Raw genomic sequence first — 18,711 nt, forward strand, 5'->3', positions numbered from 1 at the left:
AAAAAAAAAAAAAGAGTTTAGAAAGAGTTACAGTGTTTATTTCTAAGTTCTAGTATCATATATATTTTTTTGTACTTTGGGCTCTGGGGTACAGGTGCACATCCTGCATCCTGCAGGATTGTTGCATAGGTACACACATGCCAGATTCATCCATGTCCCTACAAAGGACACGAACTCATTTTTTTATGGCTGCATAGTATTCCATGGTGTATATGTGCCACATTTTCCTTGTCCAGTATATCATTGATGGGCATTTGGATTGGTTCCGGGTCTTTGCTATTGTAAACAGTGCTGCAATGAACATGTGTGTGCATGTGTCTTTATAATAAAATGATTTATAATCCTTTGGGTATATACCCAGTAATGGGATTGCTGGGTCAAATGGAATTTCTATTTCTAGATCCTTGAGGAATCCCTACACTGTCTTCCATAATGGTTGAACTAATTTACACTCCCACCAACAGTGTAAAAGTGTTCTTTTTTCTCCACATCCTCTCCAGCATTTGTTGTTTCCAGATTTTTTAATGATTGCCATTCTAACAGGCATGAGATGATATCTCAATGTGGTTTTGATTTGCATTTCTCTAATGACCAATGATGAAGAGCATTTTTTCATATGTTTGTTGGCTGCATAAATGTCTTCTTTCGAAGAGTATCTGTTCATATCCTTCACCCACTTTTGAAGGGGTTGTTTTTGTCTTGTAAATCTGCTTTAGTTCTTTGTAGATTCTGGATATTAGCCCTTTGTCAGATGGGTAGATTGCAAAAATTTTCTTCCCATTCTGTTGGTTGCTGGTTCACTCTAATCATTGTTTCTTTTGCAGTGAAGAAGCTCTTAAGTTTAATTAGATCCCATTTGTCTATTTTGGCTTTTGTTACCGTTGCTTTTGTATTTTAGTCATGAAGTCCTTGCCTGTGCCTATGTCCTGAATGGTATTGCCTAGGTTTTCTTCTAGGGTTTTTATGGTGTTAGTTCTTAAGTTTAAAACTTTAATCCATCTGGAGTTGATTTTAGTGTAAGGTGTTAGGAAGGAGTCCAGTTTCAGCTTCCTGTATATGGCTAGCCAGTTTACCCAACACCATTTATTAAACAGAGAATCCTTTCCCCATTGCTTGTTTTTATCTGGTTTGTCAAAGATCAGATGGTTGTAGATGTGTGGCGTTGCTTCTGAGGCCTCTGTTCTGTTCCATTGGTCTATATCTCTGTTTTGGTACCAGTACCATGCTGTTTTGATTACAGTAGGCTTGTAGTATAGTTTGAAGTCAGCTAGCGTGATGCATCCAGCTTTGTTCTTTTTGCTTAGGATTGTCTTGGCTATGCGGGCTCTCTTTTGGTTCCATATGAAGTTTAAAGTGTTTTTTTCTAGTTCTTTGAAGAAGGTCAATGGTAGCTTGATGGGGATAGTATTGAATCTATAAATTACCTTGGGCAGTATGGCCATTTTCACAATATTGATTCTTCCTAACCATGAGCATGGAATGTTTTTCCATCTGTTTGTGTCCTCTCTTATTTCCTTGAGCAGTGGTTTGTAGTTCTCCTTGAAGAGATCTTTTACATCCTTTGTTAGTTGTATTCCTAGGTATTTTATTCTCTTTGTAGCAATTGTGAATGGGAGTTCGCTCATGATTTGACTCTCTGTTTGTCTGTTGTTGGTGTATGAGAATGCTTGTGATTTTTGTACATTGATTTTGTATCCTGAGACTTTGCCAAAGTTGCTTATCAGCTTAAGGAGGTTTTGAGCTGAGACGATGGGGTCTTCTAAATATACAATCATGTTGTCTGCTAATAGGGACAATGTGACTTCTTCTTTCCTTATTGAATGCCTTTATTTCTTTTTCTTGCCTAATTGCTCTGGCTAGAACTTCTAATACTATATTGAATAGGAGTGGTGAGAGAGGTCATCCTTGTCTAGTGCCAGTTTTTAAAGGGAATGCTTCTAGTTTTTGCCCATTCAGTATGATATTGGCTGTGGGTTTGTCATAAATAGCTTTTATTATTTTGAGATACGTTCCATCAATACCCAGTTTATTGAGAGTTTTTAGCATAAAGGGCTGTTGAATTTTGTCAAATGCCTTCTCTGCCTCTATTGAGATAATCATGTGCTTTTTGTATTTGGTTCTGTTTATGTGGTGAATTACGTTTATAGATTTGCATTTGTTGAACCAGGCTTGCATCCCCAGTATGTAGCCTACTTGATCATGGTGGATAAGCTTTTTGATGTGCTGTTGGTTTTGGTTTGCCAGTATTTTATTGAGGATTTTTGCATCTATGTTCATGATGGATATTGGCCTGTAGTTTTCTTTTTTAGTTGTGTCTCTACCAGGTTTTGGTATCAGGATGATGTTGGTTTCATAGAAAGAGTTAGGGAGGATTTCCCTTTTTTTGTATTGTTTGGAATCATTTCAACAGGAATGGTAACAGCTCCTCTTTGTACATCTGGTAGAATTCAGCTGTGAACCCATCTGGACCTGGACTTTTTTTGGTTGGTAGGCTACTAATTGCTGCCTCGACTTTAGACCTTGTTATTGTTCTATTCAGGATTTCAACTTCTTCCTGGCTTAGTCTTGGGAGTGTGCAAGTGTCCAGGAGTTTATCAATTTCTTCCAGATTTACTGGTTTATGTGCATAGAGCTGTTTGTAGTAATCTCTGATGGTAGTTTGTATTTCCAAGGAATCAGTGGTGATCTCCCCTTTATTGTTTTTTATTGCATCTATTTGATGCTTCTTTCTATTCTTTTTTATTAGTCTAGCTAGCAGTCTATTTTGTTGATCTTTTCAAAAAATCAGCTCCTGGATTTGTTGATTTTTTGAAGGGTTTTTTGTGTCTCTGTCTCCTTCAGTTCTGCTCTGATCTTAGTTATTTTTTGTCTTCTGCTTGTTTTTGAGTTTTTTTGATCTTGCTCCTCTAGCACTTTCAATTTTGACAATAGTGTGTCAATTTTATATCTTTCCTTGTTTCTCATGTGGGAATTTATTGCTATAAAGTTTTCCTCTAGACACTGCTTTAAATGTGTCCCTTAGATTCTGGTAAGTTGTGTCTTCATTCTCGTTAGTTTTCAAGAACATTTTTATTTCTTCCTTCATTTCATTGTTTATTCCATTGTAATTCAGGAGCAAGTTGTTCAGTTTCCATGTGATTGTGTGGTTTTGAGTGCTTTTCTTAATCCCGAGTTCTAATTTGATTGCCCTGTGGTCTGAAGATTGTTTGTTACGATTTCTGTTCTTTTGCATTTGCTGAGGAGTGCTTTACTTCCAATTATGTGGTCAATTTTAGGGTAAGTGTGATGTGTTGCTTCTCAATGTGTATTCTGTGGATTTGGGGTGGAGAGTTCTGCAGATGTCTATTAGGTCTTCTTGGTCCAGATCTGCATTCAAGTCCTGGATATCCTTGTTGACTTTCTGTCTTGTTGATCTGTCCAATATTATCAGTGGAGTGTTAAAGCCTCCCACTATTATTGTGCAGGAGTCTAAGTCTCTTTGTAGGTCATTAAGAACTTGCTTTATATATCTGGGTGCTCCTGCATTGGGTACATATATTTTTAGGATAGTTAGCTCTTCTTGTTGCATTGATCCTTTTACCATTATGTAATGCCCTTCTTTGTCTCTTTCAATCTTTGTTGGTTTGAAGTCCATTTTATCAGAGACTAGGATTGCTACCTTTCCTTTTTTTCCCCTCTCAATTGGCTTGGTAAATCTTCTTGCATCCCTTTTTTTGAGTCTATGTGAGTCTGCATGTGAGATGGGTCTCCTGAATATAGCACACCAGTGGGTCTTGACTTTTATCCAATTTGCTAGTCTGTGTCTTTTGATTGGGGCATTTAGGCCATTTACATTCAACATTAATATTGTTATGTTTGAATTTGATCCTGCCATTTTGTTACTGGGTGGTTGTTTTGCCTGTTAGTTAACATGGTTTCTTCATTGTGTAATTGTTCTTTACCATTTGGTACGTTTTTGCAGTGGCTCATACTGGTTGCTCCTTTCCATGTTTAGTTCTTCCTTCAGGAACTCTTGTAAGGCAGGTCTTGTAGTGATGAAATCTCTCAGCAATTGCTTGTCCATAAAGGATTTTATTTCTCCTTTGCTTTAGTTTGGTCGGATTTGGAATTCTGGTTGAAAGTTCTTTTCTTTAAGGATGTTGAATATTGGCCCCCACTCCCTTCTAGCTTGTAGGATTTCTGCCGAGAGAGCCTCTGTGAGTCTGATGGTCTTTCCTTTATGGGTGACTCAATCTTTCTCTCTGGCTGCCCTTAGGATTTTTTTCCTTCATTTCAACCTTGGTGAATCTGACAATTATTTGCCTTGGGGTTGCTCTTCTTTATCTTTGTGGTGTTCTCTGTATTTCCTGGATTTGAATGTTGGCCTGACTTGTTAGGTTTGGGAAGTTCTCTTGGATAATATCCTGAAGAGTATTTTCCAGCTTGGATTCATTCTCCCTGTCACATTCAGGTACACCAATCAAGTGTAGATTAGGTCTTTCCACATAATCCCATATTTCTTGGAGGCTTTGTTCATTTCTTTTCACTCTTTATTCTCTAATCTTGCTTTCTGATTTTATTTCATTGATTTAATCTTCAATCTCTGATATTTTTTCTTCTGTGTGATCGATTAGGCTGTTGCAACTTGTGTATGTCTTGTGAAGTTCTCATGCTATGTTTTTCAGCTCCATCGAGTCATTTATGTTCTTCTTTAAGCTGGTTATTCTAGTTAGCATTTCGTCTAACCTTTTTTCAAGGTTCTTAGTTTCTTTGCATTGGGTTAGAACATGGTGTTTTAACTCAGAGAAGTTTGTTATTATTCAGCTTCTGAAGCCTGCTTCTGTCAATTCATCAAACACATTCTCTGTCTTGTTTTGTTCTCTTGATGGTGAGGAGTTGTGATCCCTGGGAGGGTAAGAGGTGTTCTGGTCTTTGATGGTTTCATCCATAGGAAGAAACTGGTTTCTTCCTATCTTGGTGGATTTATCTCGCTTTGATCTTTGATGGTGGTGATTGTGGGATGAATCTGAGTGGACGTCCTTTTTGTTGAGGTTGGAGCTATATCTTTTGTGGCCTGTAGAGGCACTGCTGGGCTGCCTCAGCTTCAGTCAGGCTGCTGGGTGGGTGGTCTCCCCCTGGAGTTTGTTTACACAGATGAGATTAGCCCCACCTTCCCTGTGATATCTCTCCTTCCCTGAGCTTGATATTCCCAGTTGGGGTCAAACTAGTGTATTTGCTGCAAAGCTCTCTAGCGTGCTCATTTCAGTTTGAGTTTTGTGAGGGTGGGACCTGCCTGGCCTTATGGCCTGTTTCCCTGCTTTCAACTCTGCCTCTTTCTGTGGGATGGGTAGTTCTGTCCCACTGGTGTTAGTCCAGACTTCTGCCCAGGTCCCTGCCCATGACTTGCAGCACCAGGCAGGAGCCATCACTCCGATTTGCATCGGTAACCCACGGCGCCCCTCAGTCCGGCGGGACTGTCATGGGTTGTGGGTTGCAGGATGGATGAGCATCCGAATCCGAGCACTGAAAGGGTGAAGTCCCCGACTCTCCGAGCCAGCTGCACATCCCCACCTGTAATGTGCCCTGCCTTGTCTCAGTTCACTCTCTCTGGGCTGCTCTTGCCCTGCTTCGGCTTCAGCTTGCCTTCCCTGGGCTATTTTCAGTGACCTACCAGTCCCACCGAAACAAACCTGGCACCTTGCTTGGAATTGTGAAGTCCTCTAGCCCTCTGCGTCTCATTCGCTGGGAGCTGCATTCTGGTGTTGCCACCTCTCGGCCATCTTTGTGCACCTCTCCATATGTGTTTTTTAAAAATAATTTTTCCTTCCTTATATTTTCTAAATCTTCTACAATTAGCAGATATTATGTTTGCATTAAGAAAAAAAGCTGACCAGATGGATTGGCAGGGCAGGGTGGAATGGTGAGGCCATCTATTGAAACACAGAAGCAATTTTAAAAGAAAACGAAGAAAGTATAACTGATCATTGCAGAAAATACAGAAGTGTTTGTAATGGCTGCTACTATGAACTTGGAACTTGATCCCATTTTTTTGAAAGCACTAGGTTTCTTACATTCAAAGAGTAAAGATTTTGCTCAAAAGCTAAAAGCGCTGCTTGATGAATCTTTGGCTCGGGGCATTGATTCCAGTTACCGTTCATCCAAAAGGATGTGGAGCCACCCAAAATTTCAAGCACAAAAAGCATTTCCGTTAAGCAAGAGCCCAAAATATCATCCAGTCTTCCTTCTGGAAATAATAATGGCAAGGCCCTCACAACTGAAAAGGTAAAGAAGGAAGCTGAAAAGAGACCTGTTGATAAAATGAAATCAGACGTCACTGAAGGAGTTGGTATTCCAAAGAAACCTAGATTGGAGAAACCAGAGACACAGTCCTCTCCCATTACTGTCTAAACTAGCAAGGATTTAGCTATGGCTCACCTTTCCAGTTTTGAGGAGACCAGTGCTGATGATTTTGCCATGGAAATGGGATTGGCCTGCAGTGTTTGTAGGCAAATGATGGTGGCATCTGGTAATCAATTAGTAGAATGTCAGGAGAGCCATAATGTCTACCACCGAGATTGCCATAAACCCCAGGTGACAGGCAAGGAAGCAAATGACCCTCATCTGGTGTGGTATTGTGCCCAATGCACCAGACAAATGAAAAGAATGGCTCAAAAAACTCAGAAACCGCCACAGAAACCAGCCCCTACAGTTGTTTCTGTAGCTCCAGCTGTCAAAGATCCATTGGTTAAGAAACTAGAAACTAAACTGAAACAAGAGACAACTTTTCTAGCATTTAAGAGAACAGAAGTCAAGACATCCACAGTTACTTCAGGAAATTCTTCTAGTGCCAGCGTTTCCTCATCAGTAACTAGTGGCTTAACTGGATGGGCAGCTTTTGCAGCCAAAACCTCCTCTGCTGGTCCCTCAACAGCAAAATCGAGTTCAACAACACAAAACAATACTGGGAAACCTGCTACCACATCAGCTAACTAGAAACCTGCAGGTTTGACTGGTCTAGCAGCATCATCGAAAGGTGGAATCGGTTCCAGTAATAGCACTACACCCACTGTACCGTTGAAACCACCTCCACCTCTAACTTTGGGTAAAACTGGCCTTAGTCACTCAGTTACTTGTGACAATGTAAGCAAAGTAGGTCTTCCTAGTCCAAGTAGTTTAGTTCCAGGAAGCAGCAGCCAACTAAGTGGGAATGGAAATAGTGGAACATCAAGACCTAGTGGAAGTACTACTAGTAAAACTGCTTCAGAATCCAGCAGCTCTTCCTCAGCATCCCTTAAAGGTCCAGCCTCACAAGAATCACAGCTCAATGCTATGAAGCGATTACAGATGGTCAAGAAGAAAGCCGCCCAAAAGAAACTCAAGAAGTAATGTGGCCAAGTAGGTTTTTTATCATATTAGCCTAAAGATGAAAGACTTATTAGGATATAATCTGTAACATACTGTGATTTAATAAACATCTTCATAATAAGAAAAAGAAAAAGAAAAACTATTTTTTTTCTGTTTCAGTGACTTTATTCTGGATATTTCATGCAAATGGAAACCTATAGTATGTTACCTTTTGTGTCTGGCCTCTTTGACTTAGCAGAATGTGCTCTAGGCTCATCCACTTGAAGCATGTAACAGTACTTCATTCTTTTCTTTGGTGGAATAATATTCTAAGGCATGGATATAGCACAATTTGTTTATCCATTCTTCTGTTGATAGACATTTGGATGGTTTCCACCTTTTGGCTATTGTAAATAATGCTTCTACGAGCATTTGTAACTTGTTGAGTCTCAAGAATTTGAGTACTTATTTTCAGTTCTGCTGGATATATATTTAGGAGTAGAATTGCTGGGTCATATGGTAATTCTACATTTAACTTTTTTTTTTTTTTTAGACAAGGTACTCTCTTGCCTAGGCTGGAGTGCAGCGGCACAATCATAGCTCACTGCAAGTCTGAACTCCTGAGCTCAAGTGCTCTTCCCTCCTCAGCCTCCTGAGTAGCTGGGACTACAGGCACACACCACCATGCGTGGCTAATTGTTTTAAAATTTTTTAAATAGAGACAGGGTGTCATTATGTTGCCCAGCCTGATCTTGAGCTCCTGAGCTCAAACAATCCTGCTGCCTTGGCGTCCCAAAGTGCTGGCATTTCAGGCATGAGCCACTGCACCCAGCTTATGTTGAACATTTTGGAGAACCTCCAAACTGTTTTCCCCAGTGGCTGTGGAAAAACATTTTCACATTCCCGCCATCAATATATGAGGGTTCCAGTTTCTCCACATCTTCACCTCAAAAGCTATTAATATATCTAATTTTAAAATATAGGCTGGAATTAGGTTGTTTATGGTACTGGTGCCTAGCGGTCCCTGCGGATGCTCTTAAAGTCCAGAGGATGTATTTATGTTATCTTAAATGTTCTACTCTGAATGTAGTATTCCTGACATGAGAGGCAGGGCAGGCATGCAAAGTTTCCAGTTGAGAGAACTATATGCAAAGTCATCATTTGGAATGGTTCAAGCTTTCAGTTGTCTTAACTCTTATTTGGTGCCATTTGTCTTGTGTAGTGGAAGTATTGACTGTACAGAAGTTTGTACAGATGTGATCTGTTGGAGGTAAACATGAATTTGATTTAAAATGCTCCCCTTTTTTGCCAGTGGCAGCAGCTTTCCTTTCAACTACTACCTAGAAGAGCACTTCAACATATGGCACCCACTGTGAGTGCCTTGAGGACAGTTAGATGTATAGAAAAATAAAAGTCCATGCCCTCAGGGAGCTCACAGTCTCCTAGGGGAAGCAGATTGCATACAGCTAATCAAAATACAGTGTGATGATAATTATGATGGGGAATAGAGGGACATATTTTTCTTCTACTCCTTGTGGCATATATTAAGGCTAATACAGCAGTAGGAGATAGATATTCTTTTAGTATAATCATGCATAACATATGAGTTAGCTGGAGGTTTTACTGATTGCTCTTTTGATAATCCACTGTAAGGGAACCAGGGTGAGCATCTCTTCTTCTCCTCTCAAGAGATCTGGGTTCCCTTCCACTCTCCAACCTCTCATCCAACAGTAGAACACAAGGAGGATCCAAATGACTGAAAAACCACCCTGAAAACTGAACACATGAGGAATGAGCAGTGACTGGAATGGAGGATCTGGAGGAGAGGTAAAGTTAAGAATGAGGGTCCAAGTGGAAGAGGTTTCCAGGTTGGATAATGTGTCATGGATATCATTTCCGAGAATCAAGAAGAAAATCCTGTATCCACTGAGTGGCTTGTAGGCATTGGCACAGAATCATAATAGAACAAGAAACAATTCCAAGATCTTTTCCTTTTTGGAGTCTGTAAAGATTAGAATATATCATCCAAATCTCAAAGGTCTGTCTGTATAGTCTTCTGGGTTCAGTATGGGGGACTGATTGGCTATGCATATTCATTTATGGGCTTTATAACCACATCCTTCTGGATAAAGGGCATAATTCTGGGGTCATAGAGCTGTAGTCAATATTTTTCAACACATACATCAAGCATCCATTATGTGTGAAGCTCTGTCCCTGGTTCTGAAGATTAGGCCAATAAAAAACCAGAAATTTCTGTCCTCTTGGAGCTTATACTCTGAGGGGGAGATAGTCTTATAGGATCTAAATCTGAATTTAAATGTTTTTAGAGGACCTGTCTTCTCAGTTCACCATGACCCCTACCACGTTTTGTTTTTGTTTTTTGTTTTTTTTCTCACACCTGGCACAGTGGCCCATTTCTCTCGCATACATCAAGTAAACATAGTGGCCTCTGAAGTCATTGGGTTTGAAGCTCATTGCCCAGAATAATTTTTAAGTTTTGAAACATATAAAATAAAGTATAACCCAGGTATAGCAAAAATCACAGATCATAAGTGCACGCGGGGCAATGAATATTTGAAATCTGAACAGCATATCCATGTAACCCACGCTCGGATCCAGAAGTGGATCGTTGCTAGAACATCTCCACATCTTCCATATCCCATTTTGGTCACTACCATCCCCAACGGCATCCATTCCCTGTCTTCTAAGAGAATATTTGCCTGTTTTGAGGTTTATATAAGTTGAATAATACACAAGTACTCTTGTGTCTGGCTTCTTTCACCCAACATCATATTTGTTGTATTCATCCATTTGATTTCCTGTAGTTGTTTATTTTCATTACCATATATACCACAATATATTTATCCATGTTATCCATTCTACTATAGGCATCTTGGTCATTTTCAATTTGGGGCCATTGTAAATAGTGATGCTATGAACATTCTTACATGTCTTATAGTGAACCCAAATGAATATTAGGCATTTGCATTAGAAATATGTTAGGTATTCGTATTAAGGAAATACCTAGAAATGAGTCATCAGGTATGCCTATGTTCAACTTTATTTATTGTTTTGAGACAGGGTCTTGCCCTGTCACCAAAACTCGAGTGCAGTGGTGCAATTATGGCTCACTGCAGACTTGATTCCCCAGCTCGCGTGATCCTCCCACCTCAACCTCCTGAGTAGCTGGGACTACAGGTGCACACCACCACACCTGGTTAACTTTTTAATTTTTTGTAGAGATGGGGTTTTGCTATGTTGCTCAGACTGGTGTCAAACTCATGGGCTTAAGCAATCCTCCCACCTAGGCCTCCAAAATGCTGGGATGACAGGCATGCACCAGGCCTATGTTCAACTTTAGTTATAAAGTTTAGCAAGCTGCTGGATAGTTTTTCAAAGTACTTGTACAAATTGACGTTTCCACCATCAAGGTATGACAGCTCCAGTTCCTCTACATCTTCGCCTCAGCTACAGGCTCAACAGCACGGTGAAGAAAAGCAAGAGACAAAATGGGAGAAACTGACAGCAAGAAGATATTGTAAATTTTTAGACAGTACTTTAACATTTAATGATTCAATTGTTCATTTTTTGGCAAATATTTAATGAAGATTTGCTACATATTTGGCACTGTGATAGGCCCTGAGGATACATCTGTAAAAGGACAGACAGAATTCCTGTCCTCATGTAGTTTATACTCTGTGGAAAAAGAAGCATTAATTGAAAGAAGAATTGCTATACCAGTGTCAATCCTTGCTTTCTGATTTCCACTTAAATTCTGGCCTGCATATTGATTTCCTTTAGGCCCTGTCCAATTTCTTCCATGCCACAGCCTGCTGGGCCCCAGCTAATTTGACTGACTTCCTTGGGGATTAGTGATTGCTTGGACATCTGGATGCATTTAGATTCCAAAATTCCAATGTCATTCCTGGAGGTCAATTAGTATGTGGGCTGAATCTTTGCAGATTGATAATGATTCCAGATTTCTGATTTATCATCTCCATGTCTCTAGCTGAAGGCAGCTGTAAAAGATGAGGCCTGTACCTCAGCCACCACAGAGACCTCATTAAATTCACATTCTTCCTTCTTAATGAATCAAACCTTCTCTTGTTTTTGAACATCTATTCCTCCACACACTTCACTTCCATCATTTTGTTTTAAAAGCCTTTTCTTCCTTGAATCATTGTGTCTTTTCTCTTGAGATCCCAAATATCAAATTTCTCAAGATACACAGGTATGAAAAGCATGATCCCTTTGCTAGACCACACAGCAAAGACTTCCTCCATGGTCCATTGTGAAATTGTCTAGATTGCATCAAAGTGATTGCCAGAACTGGAACTGGATCAAATTGGGAAGGGTTTAGGGCATCATGTAATATGGGTATGGAACAAAGTTCACTAAGCTTTACCCCACATTTATTCAGCCACAATTTCTTGATTAACTACCATATGCCAGGTGTTTGTGCCAGGTACTAACAACATATTGGTGAGCAAGTCATGGTCTCTGCCCTTGCAAAGCTTAGAGTCTACTAGGTAAGACAGATGTGTCAGCAGCAAGAAAATATAATGCAGTATATAAATACTGCCAGTGGGAAAGTCCATGGTGTTATGGGATTGTAAAGAAGAGGTATCCACCCAACCTATGGGACAAAGAAGGCTTCCTGGAAGAAGAGCTCCTAAGCTGAGACCTGAGAGAGCCATGGGAGTGAGGGAGAGTGGGGGAAAAGTATTACAAGCAAGGGGAACAGCATATGGAAAGGCCAGGAAAAAAGAGATCATGGTGACTTTGAAAGACATAAATGAATTTATTATAACTGGGTGGGGCAGACAGGCTAAGATGAGAAGAGATTATGGTTTAGAGGTGGGCAGGGACCAGGTGGGCCTTTTAAGCCAGAGTAAGAAACCTCCACTTCTTGTAGTACGGTTGGAGGCAGGATAGGGTTTTAAGTAGCAAGAGTGACATGTTCTGTTTTGCATTTTAGGGAGATTATTCCTAATTGCAGTTTGACCAAAGAATGGTTCCCTGAGTGCTGTAATAGATTTGGCAGTGCAGAGAGTAGTCAGAGCTATCTTGTGTGGTAGAAAAAAAAATTTTTTTTTTTTTGAGATGAAGTTTTGCTCTTGCCCAGGCTAGAGTGCAATGGCACAATCTTGGCTCACCACAACCTCTGCCTCCTGGGTTCAAGCAATTCTCCTGCCCCAGCCTCCTAAGTAACTGGGATTACAGGCATGTGCCACCACGCCTGGCTAAATTTGTATTTTTAGTAGAGATGGGGTTTCACCATGCTGGTCAGGCTGGTCTTGAACTCTCAACCTCAGATGATCCATCCACTTCGGCCTCCCAAAGTGCTGGAATTACAGGCGTGAGCCACTGTGCCCAGCTAAAAAAAAAATTCTTTTAGGGTTGTCCTTGGTTAACAATTTTGTGCATTAGTTGATATTTCTGATGGCCCAGTCATATGCCCTTGGCTTTCACCATTCTGCGTGCTCTCGGCCTAAGGCTTCAGGCAGCCAATGCCTGTGTCTCTGCCTGATAGCTTTTGCCAGTGACTGGAGGAGCCCAATGGCCCTGTGCTCAGGAAATGCCAGACAGTTAACGCTCCTCAGAATTAGTTCTCAACCAATATCTGATGAGAGTTGGTGGATAAATGCCCCAGCTCCCTTGCTATCCTAGATGGGATAACTCCGATAGCCCACGGTGGTAACTCCTCAGTCATACACTGTTTATTGGCTTATTTCTATCATTGTCTGTTTTATCCCAATCCCTAATGTGCTGGGTACTGTGATGCACCATCCAGATGCCCATCATGGATGGACTTGTTGCTCAGCTGTTGGGAAGGTTGCCGGCAGATTAACTTCAGCTGTTGATCTCTTTAGGGATTGCCTCATCTACAGAGAGCTGCTTTGTCGAAGGACACATGGTGTTCCGGGGAAGCCCACATCCAATGACTAGTTGAGGTGGGGCTATAAAGGCCTAGCCATCCCAGTCAAATTCGGGACAACTCTGAAAGTCTGCTCCAGCTCCAGAGCTCCCTGTAGGGTTGCACAGCCTGCCCTATGGCTAATCTTCTCTCTCTGCCCATCCCTAATTCCTTCTGCCTTTTTTCCACAAGCGTTGATTTCAAGTACCTTCTTTAAGAAACATCCCACATGCTGACTCCCTTTTTGTCTACTTCCCAGAAAACGCACCATAGACATCCACTTTCCTGGGATCACCTATCACATAAACTACTTGAATCCTCCTCTTTCTGTTTTTTTTTTTTCTGGGAAAACCAAATCCAGGGCAACACCAGAACTTGTGAAAAAGGTCGGAAAACAAAGTGGGCTCAGCCCAAGCTCTAGGGTAGGAGGGAAAAAGACACAAAAGCCCAGTGGCTATGATTAAGACAGGGGTTATTTCTTTGGACATGGCCACATACTAAGTACCAACTGCCTTCACCCTCCAGACTTCATTGTTGGAATCTCTAATCATCACTGCTTAAATAAATCCCTCATGTGTGTCTTCTTTAAATCACATTGCATAAAGTTGCTCATATAGGAAGCAGCTCAATTTCAGGTTAGTGATGGATTCTGAAGTGTCTATCCTTCTCACTTCAATTTAGGGGCTCACTGTGGAAACTGCTATGTGTTTTCCACGTCCACAATTTAATAATATATCATGATCTGTGTGGACAGTCATACCAAACTTCTCATACTCCATTTCACCTGCTCTGGCGGGGGGGGGGATGGCTGCTGTAGCAGGTGTTGTTGATGCCTCATCCAGTGTCCCCCTCATCCTGTCTGAAATTACCTGCAGCTATGGGTAGTTTTCACCTGCCTTTGTCTTCTCTGCCCAAGAGCTTCCTCTGGCACCAGGGAGAAGAGTGCCCAGAGTTAAGTAGGCCAACATTTGGCCACTGGGGGAAGGGAAATCATTGGATAAATCACTGTCTGTTTTATCCTAATCCCTAATGGGGATTTATCCCAAATGAGGTGTGTTTCCCATGATCTCAGAAGACTCTATACCTACAAAAGTAGTTTAAATTCTCTGAGTCAAAAGTCCAGTCTTTGGACTGAATTGTGGGCTTATAAGAATCTCTTTCCACAGCCCCATTTTCCAGTCCAGGATAAAAGAATAGAGTTTTGAGGTTTGTGCCTTGCCATGCATGTGTTGGGAAGAAAGCGTCTGGCTATAACTGAGTTTAGAAGAAAGTCCATGCAGCAAGTCACCAGCGTTTTTTTTTCCCGTGTACTTTTCAGGGCCACTTTTTCATTCCACGTCACAAATTTAGGAAGACCCATTTGCCTGTTTGATTAATAAGCCTTTTCTGCAAAAGCAATGGAGATGAATGTCCTTTAGGAGCCCAACACAGAGAAATGAAGAAATAGGATGGTGAATTTTCAGCCATTATTTTGGAGTCTGAACTCCCTCCCTGCATCAATTTAGCTATTATTTCAAAAACTAATTAATCTTCACTCAGGCAGCTCTGAGGGACCCATGTTTAGATAATTAACAACCCATGGATTATGAAAAGTCTCACTTGCAAATTTGGCTACAGCATTTGGGTAGGAGACTTTCAGTATTATTCTGTTTAAAGCCTATTCCATCCATCCTTCATTTCCTGACAATTAAGAGCAAATAATTAACCATGATAGATTTTGCTGGGTTACTTGCTGCTCAAATAATGTTCTCCCTTCCTCTTTGTTCTTAAACCATCTCCATCTGAACATTTTTGACCAGCTTTGTAGATAATTGGGTTGAAGCAGGTAACAGGAGGCTTCATTTGCAATTAACAGGCATCAAGAACATTTGGGTTTGCCTTGTGTAAAGAGTGGGAGGAAATTCCAGACTCCATCAGAGAAGCAGCTTGTAACTTCTTGGCTCCCAAAGACTACAGCAGTCAGGTATAACTCTATTTGTGAAGTGTCTTCTCTGCCAAGAGTAAGAAAGAATTTAGGCAAAACATTAAAACCAATCTTGTGACTGAAAAGTTGAGACATTCTACAACAGGTTACCACCCTCCACCCCTGATAAAAAAGTATTTCTATGAAATTTTACAATTAGTCTGTCCTGCAAATTTCATTTATTCACTAGATTGGGTGCCTACTGTGTTACAGACACTCTAGAAATTCCTGGTAACACAATGGAAAGGAAAGCAAATGATATTCCTGCCCTTAAAAAACTTAACCGTCTGTTGAGGAGGCTGGGCATTCACGAAGTGATAGCCTGAAATTTACAAAAAAATAAAATAAAAAATACCTGCTGGAATACAGAATGATATGGAAGCATTGAATAGGAAGATCTGACCTATGGAGAAGCAGTGGTAAGAGGTTGGGAAGACTTCCCCGAGGGAGGAACATTTGAGCTGAGATGTGGAGAATGAGTAAGTGTTAAGTGTTGCCGGTCGAGTGTTACATTCAGAGAGTACAGCATGTGTAAAGCCTCTGAGCTTTTCAAGGAGCTTGGGTAGACAGGAATTTTGGGGAAAATCAGTAGATTTGGAATACAGAGAATGAGGGTGAAAAGAGAGTGGTTCAAGGTATATCAATTTTCAAAGCTTATGTAGTTTCCCCTTATTTTATTTTATTTTTTGAGATGGAGTCTCGCTGTATCACCCTGGCTGGAGTGCCGTGGTGTGATCTCAGCTCACTGCAACCTCTGCCTCCTGGGTTTTTTTCTGTATTTTTAGTAGAGATGGGGTTTTGCCATGTTGGCCAGCCTGGTCTTGAATTTCTGACCTCAAGTGAATCCCAAAGTGCTGGGATTACAGGCATGAGCCACCATGCCCAGCACCCCCTCATTTTTAAATTAATACTGAGAAAGTTAAAAGGTAGAAAAGTTGGGGAGGAGGGGAATGGAACACAATCCTGCTAAGTTCAACTACCTAAATATATCTCTGGAATTTCAGAATCACAGCCCATTAAACATGAAGTGGGCCAGGAAACGAAAACTCAGAGAAGTGAAGTGACTTGGCTAATGTCATGCAGCTAATTAGTGGCAGATATCCTACCAGGAATGTGCACATGATTGGGGTGCTTATGAAGGCTTTAAGCTGTGTACCTACAAATGTTTTCTATTTGACTAATTTTTAATTAAATATATCAGAAAAAATGCAACTGGTTCATTAAACTTCTGATCTCATAAATCATATTGTTCAGAATGAGGCTATGTGGATAAAAGTGAGTTGGTTTAAAGTAAACAAAGGCTTAGTAAATAATGGTCCAGTTTATTACACAAATATGGCAAAAATAACCAACATGTTAAGCAAATGGGAAATGTGTGCACAACACCATACTGACTGGTGACCCTCTGTCCAGAGCAGTGTGGGGTAAATTACTAAGGACAATAGATTTCCCAGCTAAACTTGGAAAGTCCCTTTAGGGCTTCTGGTTCCAAAGCAGTCAGGACCCTTTTCAGGACCCTCTTTCTCTGGTTTTCCTCTCCATAAAATCATCACCTTTGTCCATCTCTCTCTAAACTCTCGAAAAAGAAAGTAAAATGTGGATGGGCATGGTGGCTCACGTCTGTGATCCCAGTACTTTGGGAGGCTGAGGTGGGTGGATCACTAAGGTCTGGAGTTTGAGACCAGCCTGACCAACATGGTGAAACGCCATCTCTACTAAAAATACAAAATTAGCCGGGCGTGATGGTGCACGTCTGTAATCCCATCTACTAGGGAGGCTGAGGCAGGAGAATCGCTTGATCTCGGGAGGCACAGGTTGCAGTGAGCTGAGATCACACCATTGCCTGGGCAACAAGAGCAAAACTCCATCTCAATAAATAAATAAATAAATAAATAAATAAATAAATAAATAAATAAATAAATAAATAAAAGGTTACTGACTTCATGTAATCCTAAAAATCACAGCCACAAATATAACTTAGTTTACAGCAAGTGAGAGATCTGTGAAAGGGGCTGTCTACACCCTTAAGAGAGTGGGCAGTTAATGCGTATGAACTTTGGAAGCAGATTAAGGCACTCTGGCAGATAAACCCCTTAGCACGAAGATTATGCTTATTAAGAAGCCCATAATTTGCTTGGTCTGTCTCATAAATTACTTGCTCTCCCTCTCCTTTTTCTCTAAGTCAGTTCTTCAGAAAAATTGGCTGCCCCTCCTCATGAGCTCTCAGGACAGGCTGGAGGGAGGCGTACAAGGCAGGCACAGGAAGAATACTTGCTGGCCAGTTAATGCAGGTTTCTGCTTCAATTATTCCCTTCTGAGACCAGGTTTGGTCAGGGCCGCTTTATCCATTGGGATAGTAAGTGCATTGCCTAGAGCCCATTACACTTTTAGGGGCCCATAAAAACATTTTAATTTTTTTTAAATCAGAAGAAAAACATGAATATAATCTAGCCAGATTATCTTTGTCTTTCTACCAACACAGTTGTGTGCTAGAATTTTCTTAATGGAGGAAGGGACTCGGAGGTAAAAGCACCCGAGACCCCCAAAAATCATAATATGGTCTTGGCCGTGATTGATACCTGTATTTTTTCTGCCTACAATATATTCATCCTTCTTCTGGTCACAGGACCTCAATCTTCTTTTGAGGTAATCATTCTTCCCATACTTACAATCCTGTGAGATTCAGATGTGTTTTTGTCAATCCTGGCTCCAGCAAGAGTCATGTGACTCATGCCCAGCCAATCAGACCCACACATCCCTTGTCCTCTGTGATTGGCTCAGGATGAGTAAGTCACCCAAGTGGGGCCAATCAGGGCCAAAACTCAATTCTAAGACTTTTCCAGGAATCATGGCAAGTGAGGAATCAAATGTAGGCCTGGAGATGTTGGTCACTATCTTTACCAACACATGGGTAGAGTTTTAGAAGCTAGAAGCAGAATAGTTTCTGGGTCTCCAGCAGTAAGAACTTTAGCTTTAGAGGTGGGACACCTCCCTAAGCTAGACTTTCTTAGAGGAGAATCTGATTGGTTCATCCTCAGGTGTATACCTCTTGTCCAATTAGCTGTGGCTAAATGGTTGAGGGGAGGGGACAGAATAAAGTTGGATAGATGTGGTTGTCAAGACTTAGTGCTGCCTAGGGGGTTGAAGTTGGGCAGAAGATGTCAAATATGGGTTCTTTGCTGGAACGATTTTTTTGCCAAGTTGAGAAGCTGTGGAATGTCAGATGACTTAACTTGGCTTCTGATTTTGAGTGGAGGACCTCAAGAAACTTTAATTCAGAGATTCTCAAGCCATGTTCATGGGATACCAGTGTCAGTAGGAGCATTCAAAAGGATTTTATCATCAAATATATTTGGGAAATGCTAGTTTAAACAACATCATGCAAACTTCTTTCTTACAGGACTTCTCAGACCTTTAAGATGCTTATGTACATTATAGATCACCAAGGGAAAGAGAGATAAAAAGTCCAATATTCCTCAAACTTATATGACCATCAAATTAGGAATTT

General features: G+C 40.9%; 1 pseudogene; it reads left to right on the forward strand.

The window, feature by feature from the left end:
• Positions 1–5,989: 5,989 nt before the first annotated feature.
• LOC108304951 lies at positions 5,990–7,378 on the forward strand (annotated as a pseudogene).
• The last annotated feature ends 11,333 nt before the right edge of the window (positions 7,379–18,711 follow it).

Source organism: Cebus imitator, unplaced genomic scaffold (assembly GCF_001604975.1).
Source record: "Cebus imitator isolate Cc_AM_T3 unplaced genomic scaffold, Cebus_imitator-1.0 Scaffold59, whole genome shotgun sequence".
Lineage (NCBI taxonomy): Eukaryota > Metazoa > Chordata > Mammalia > Primates > Cebidae > Cebus > Cebus imitator.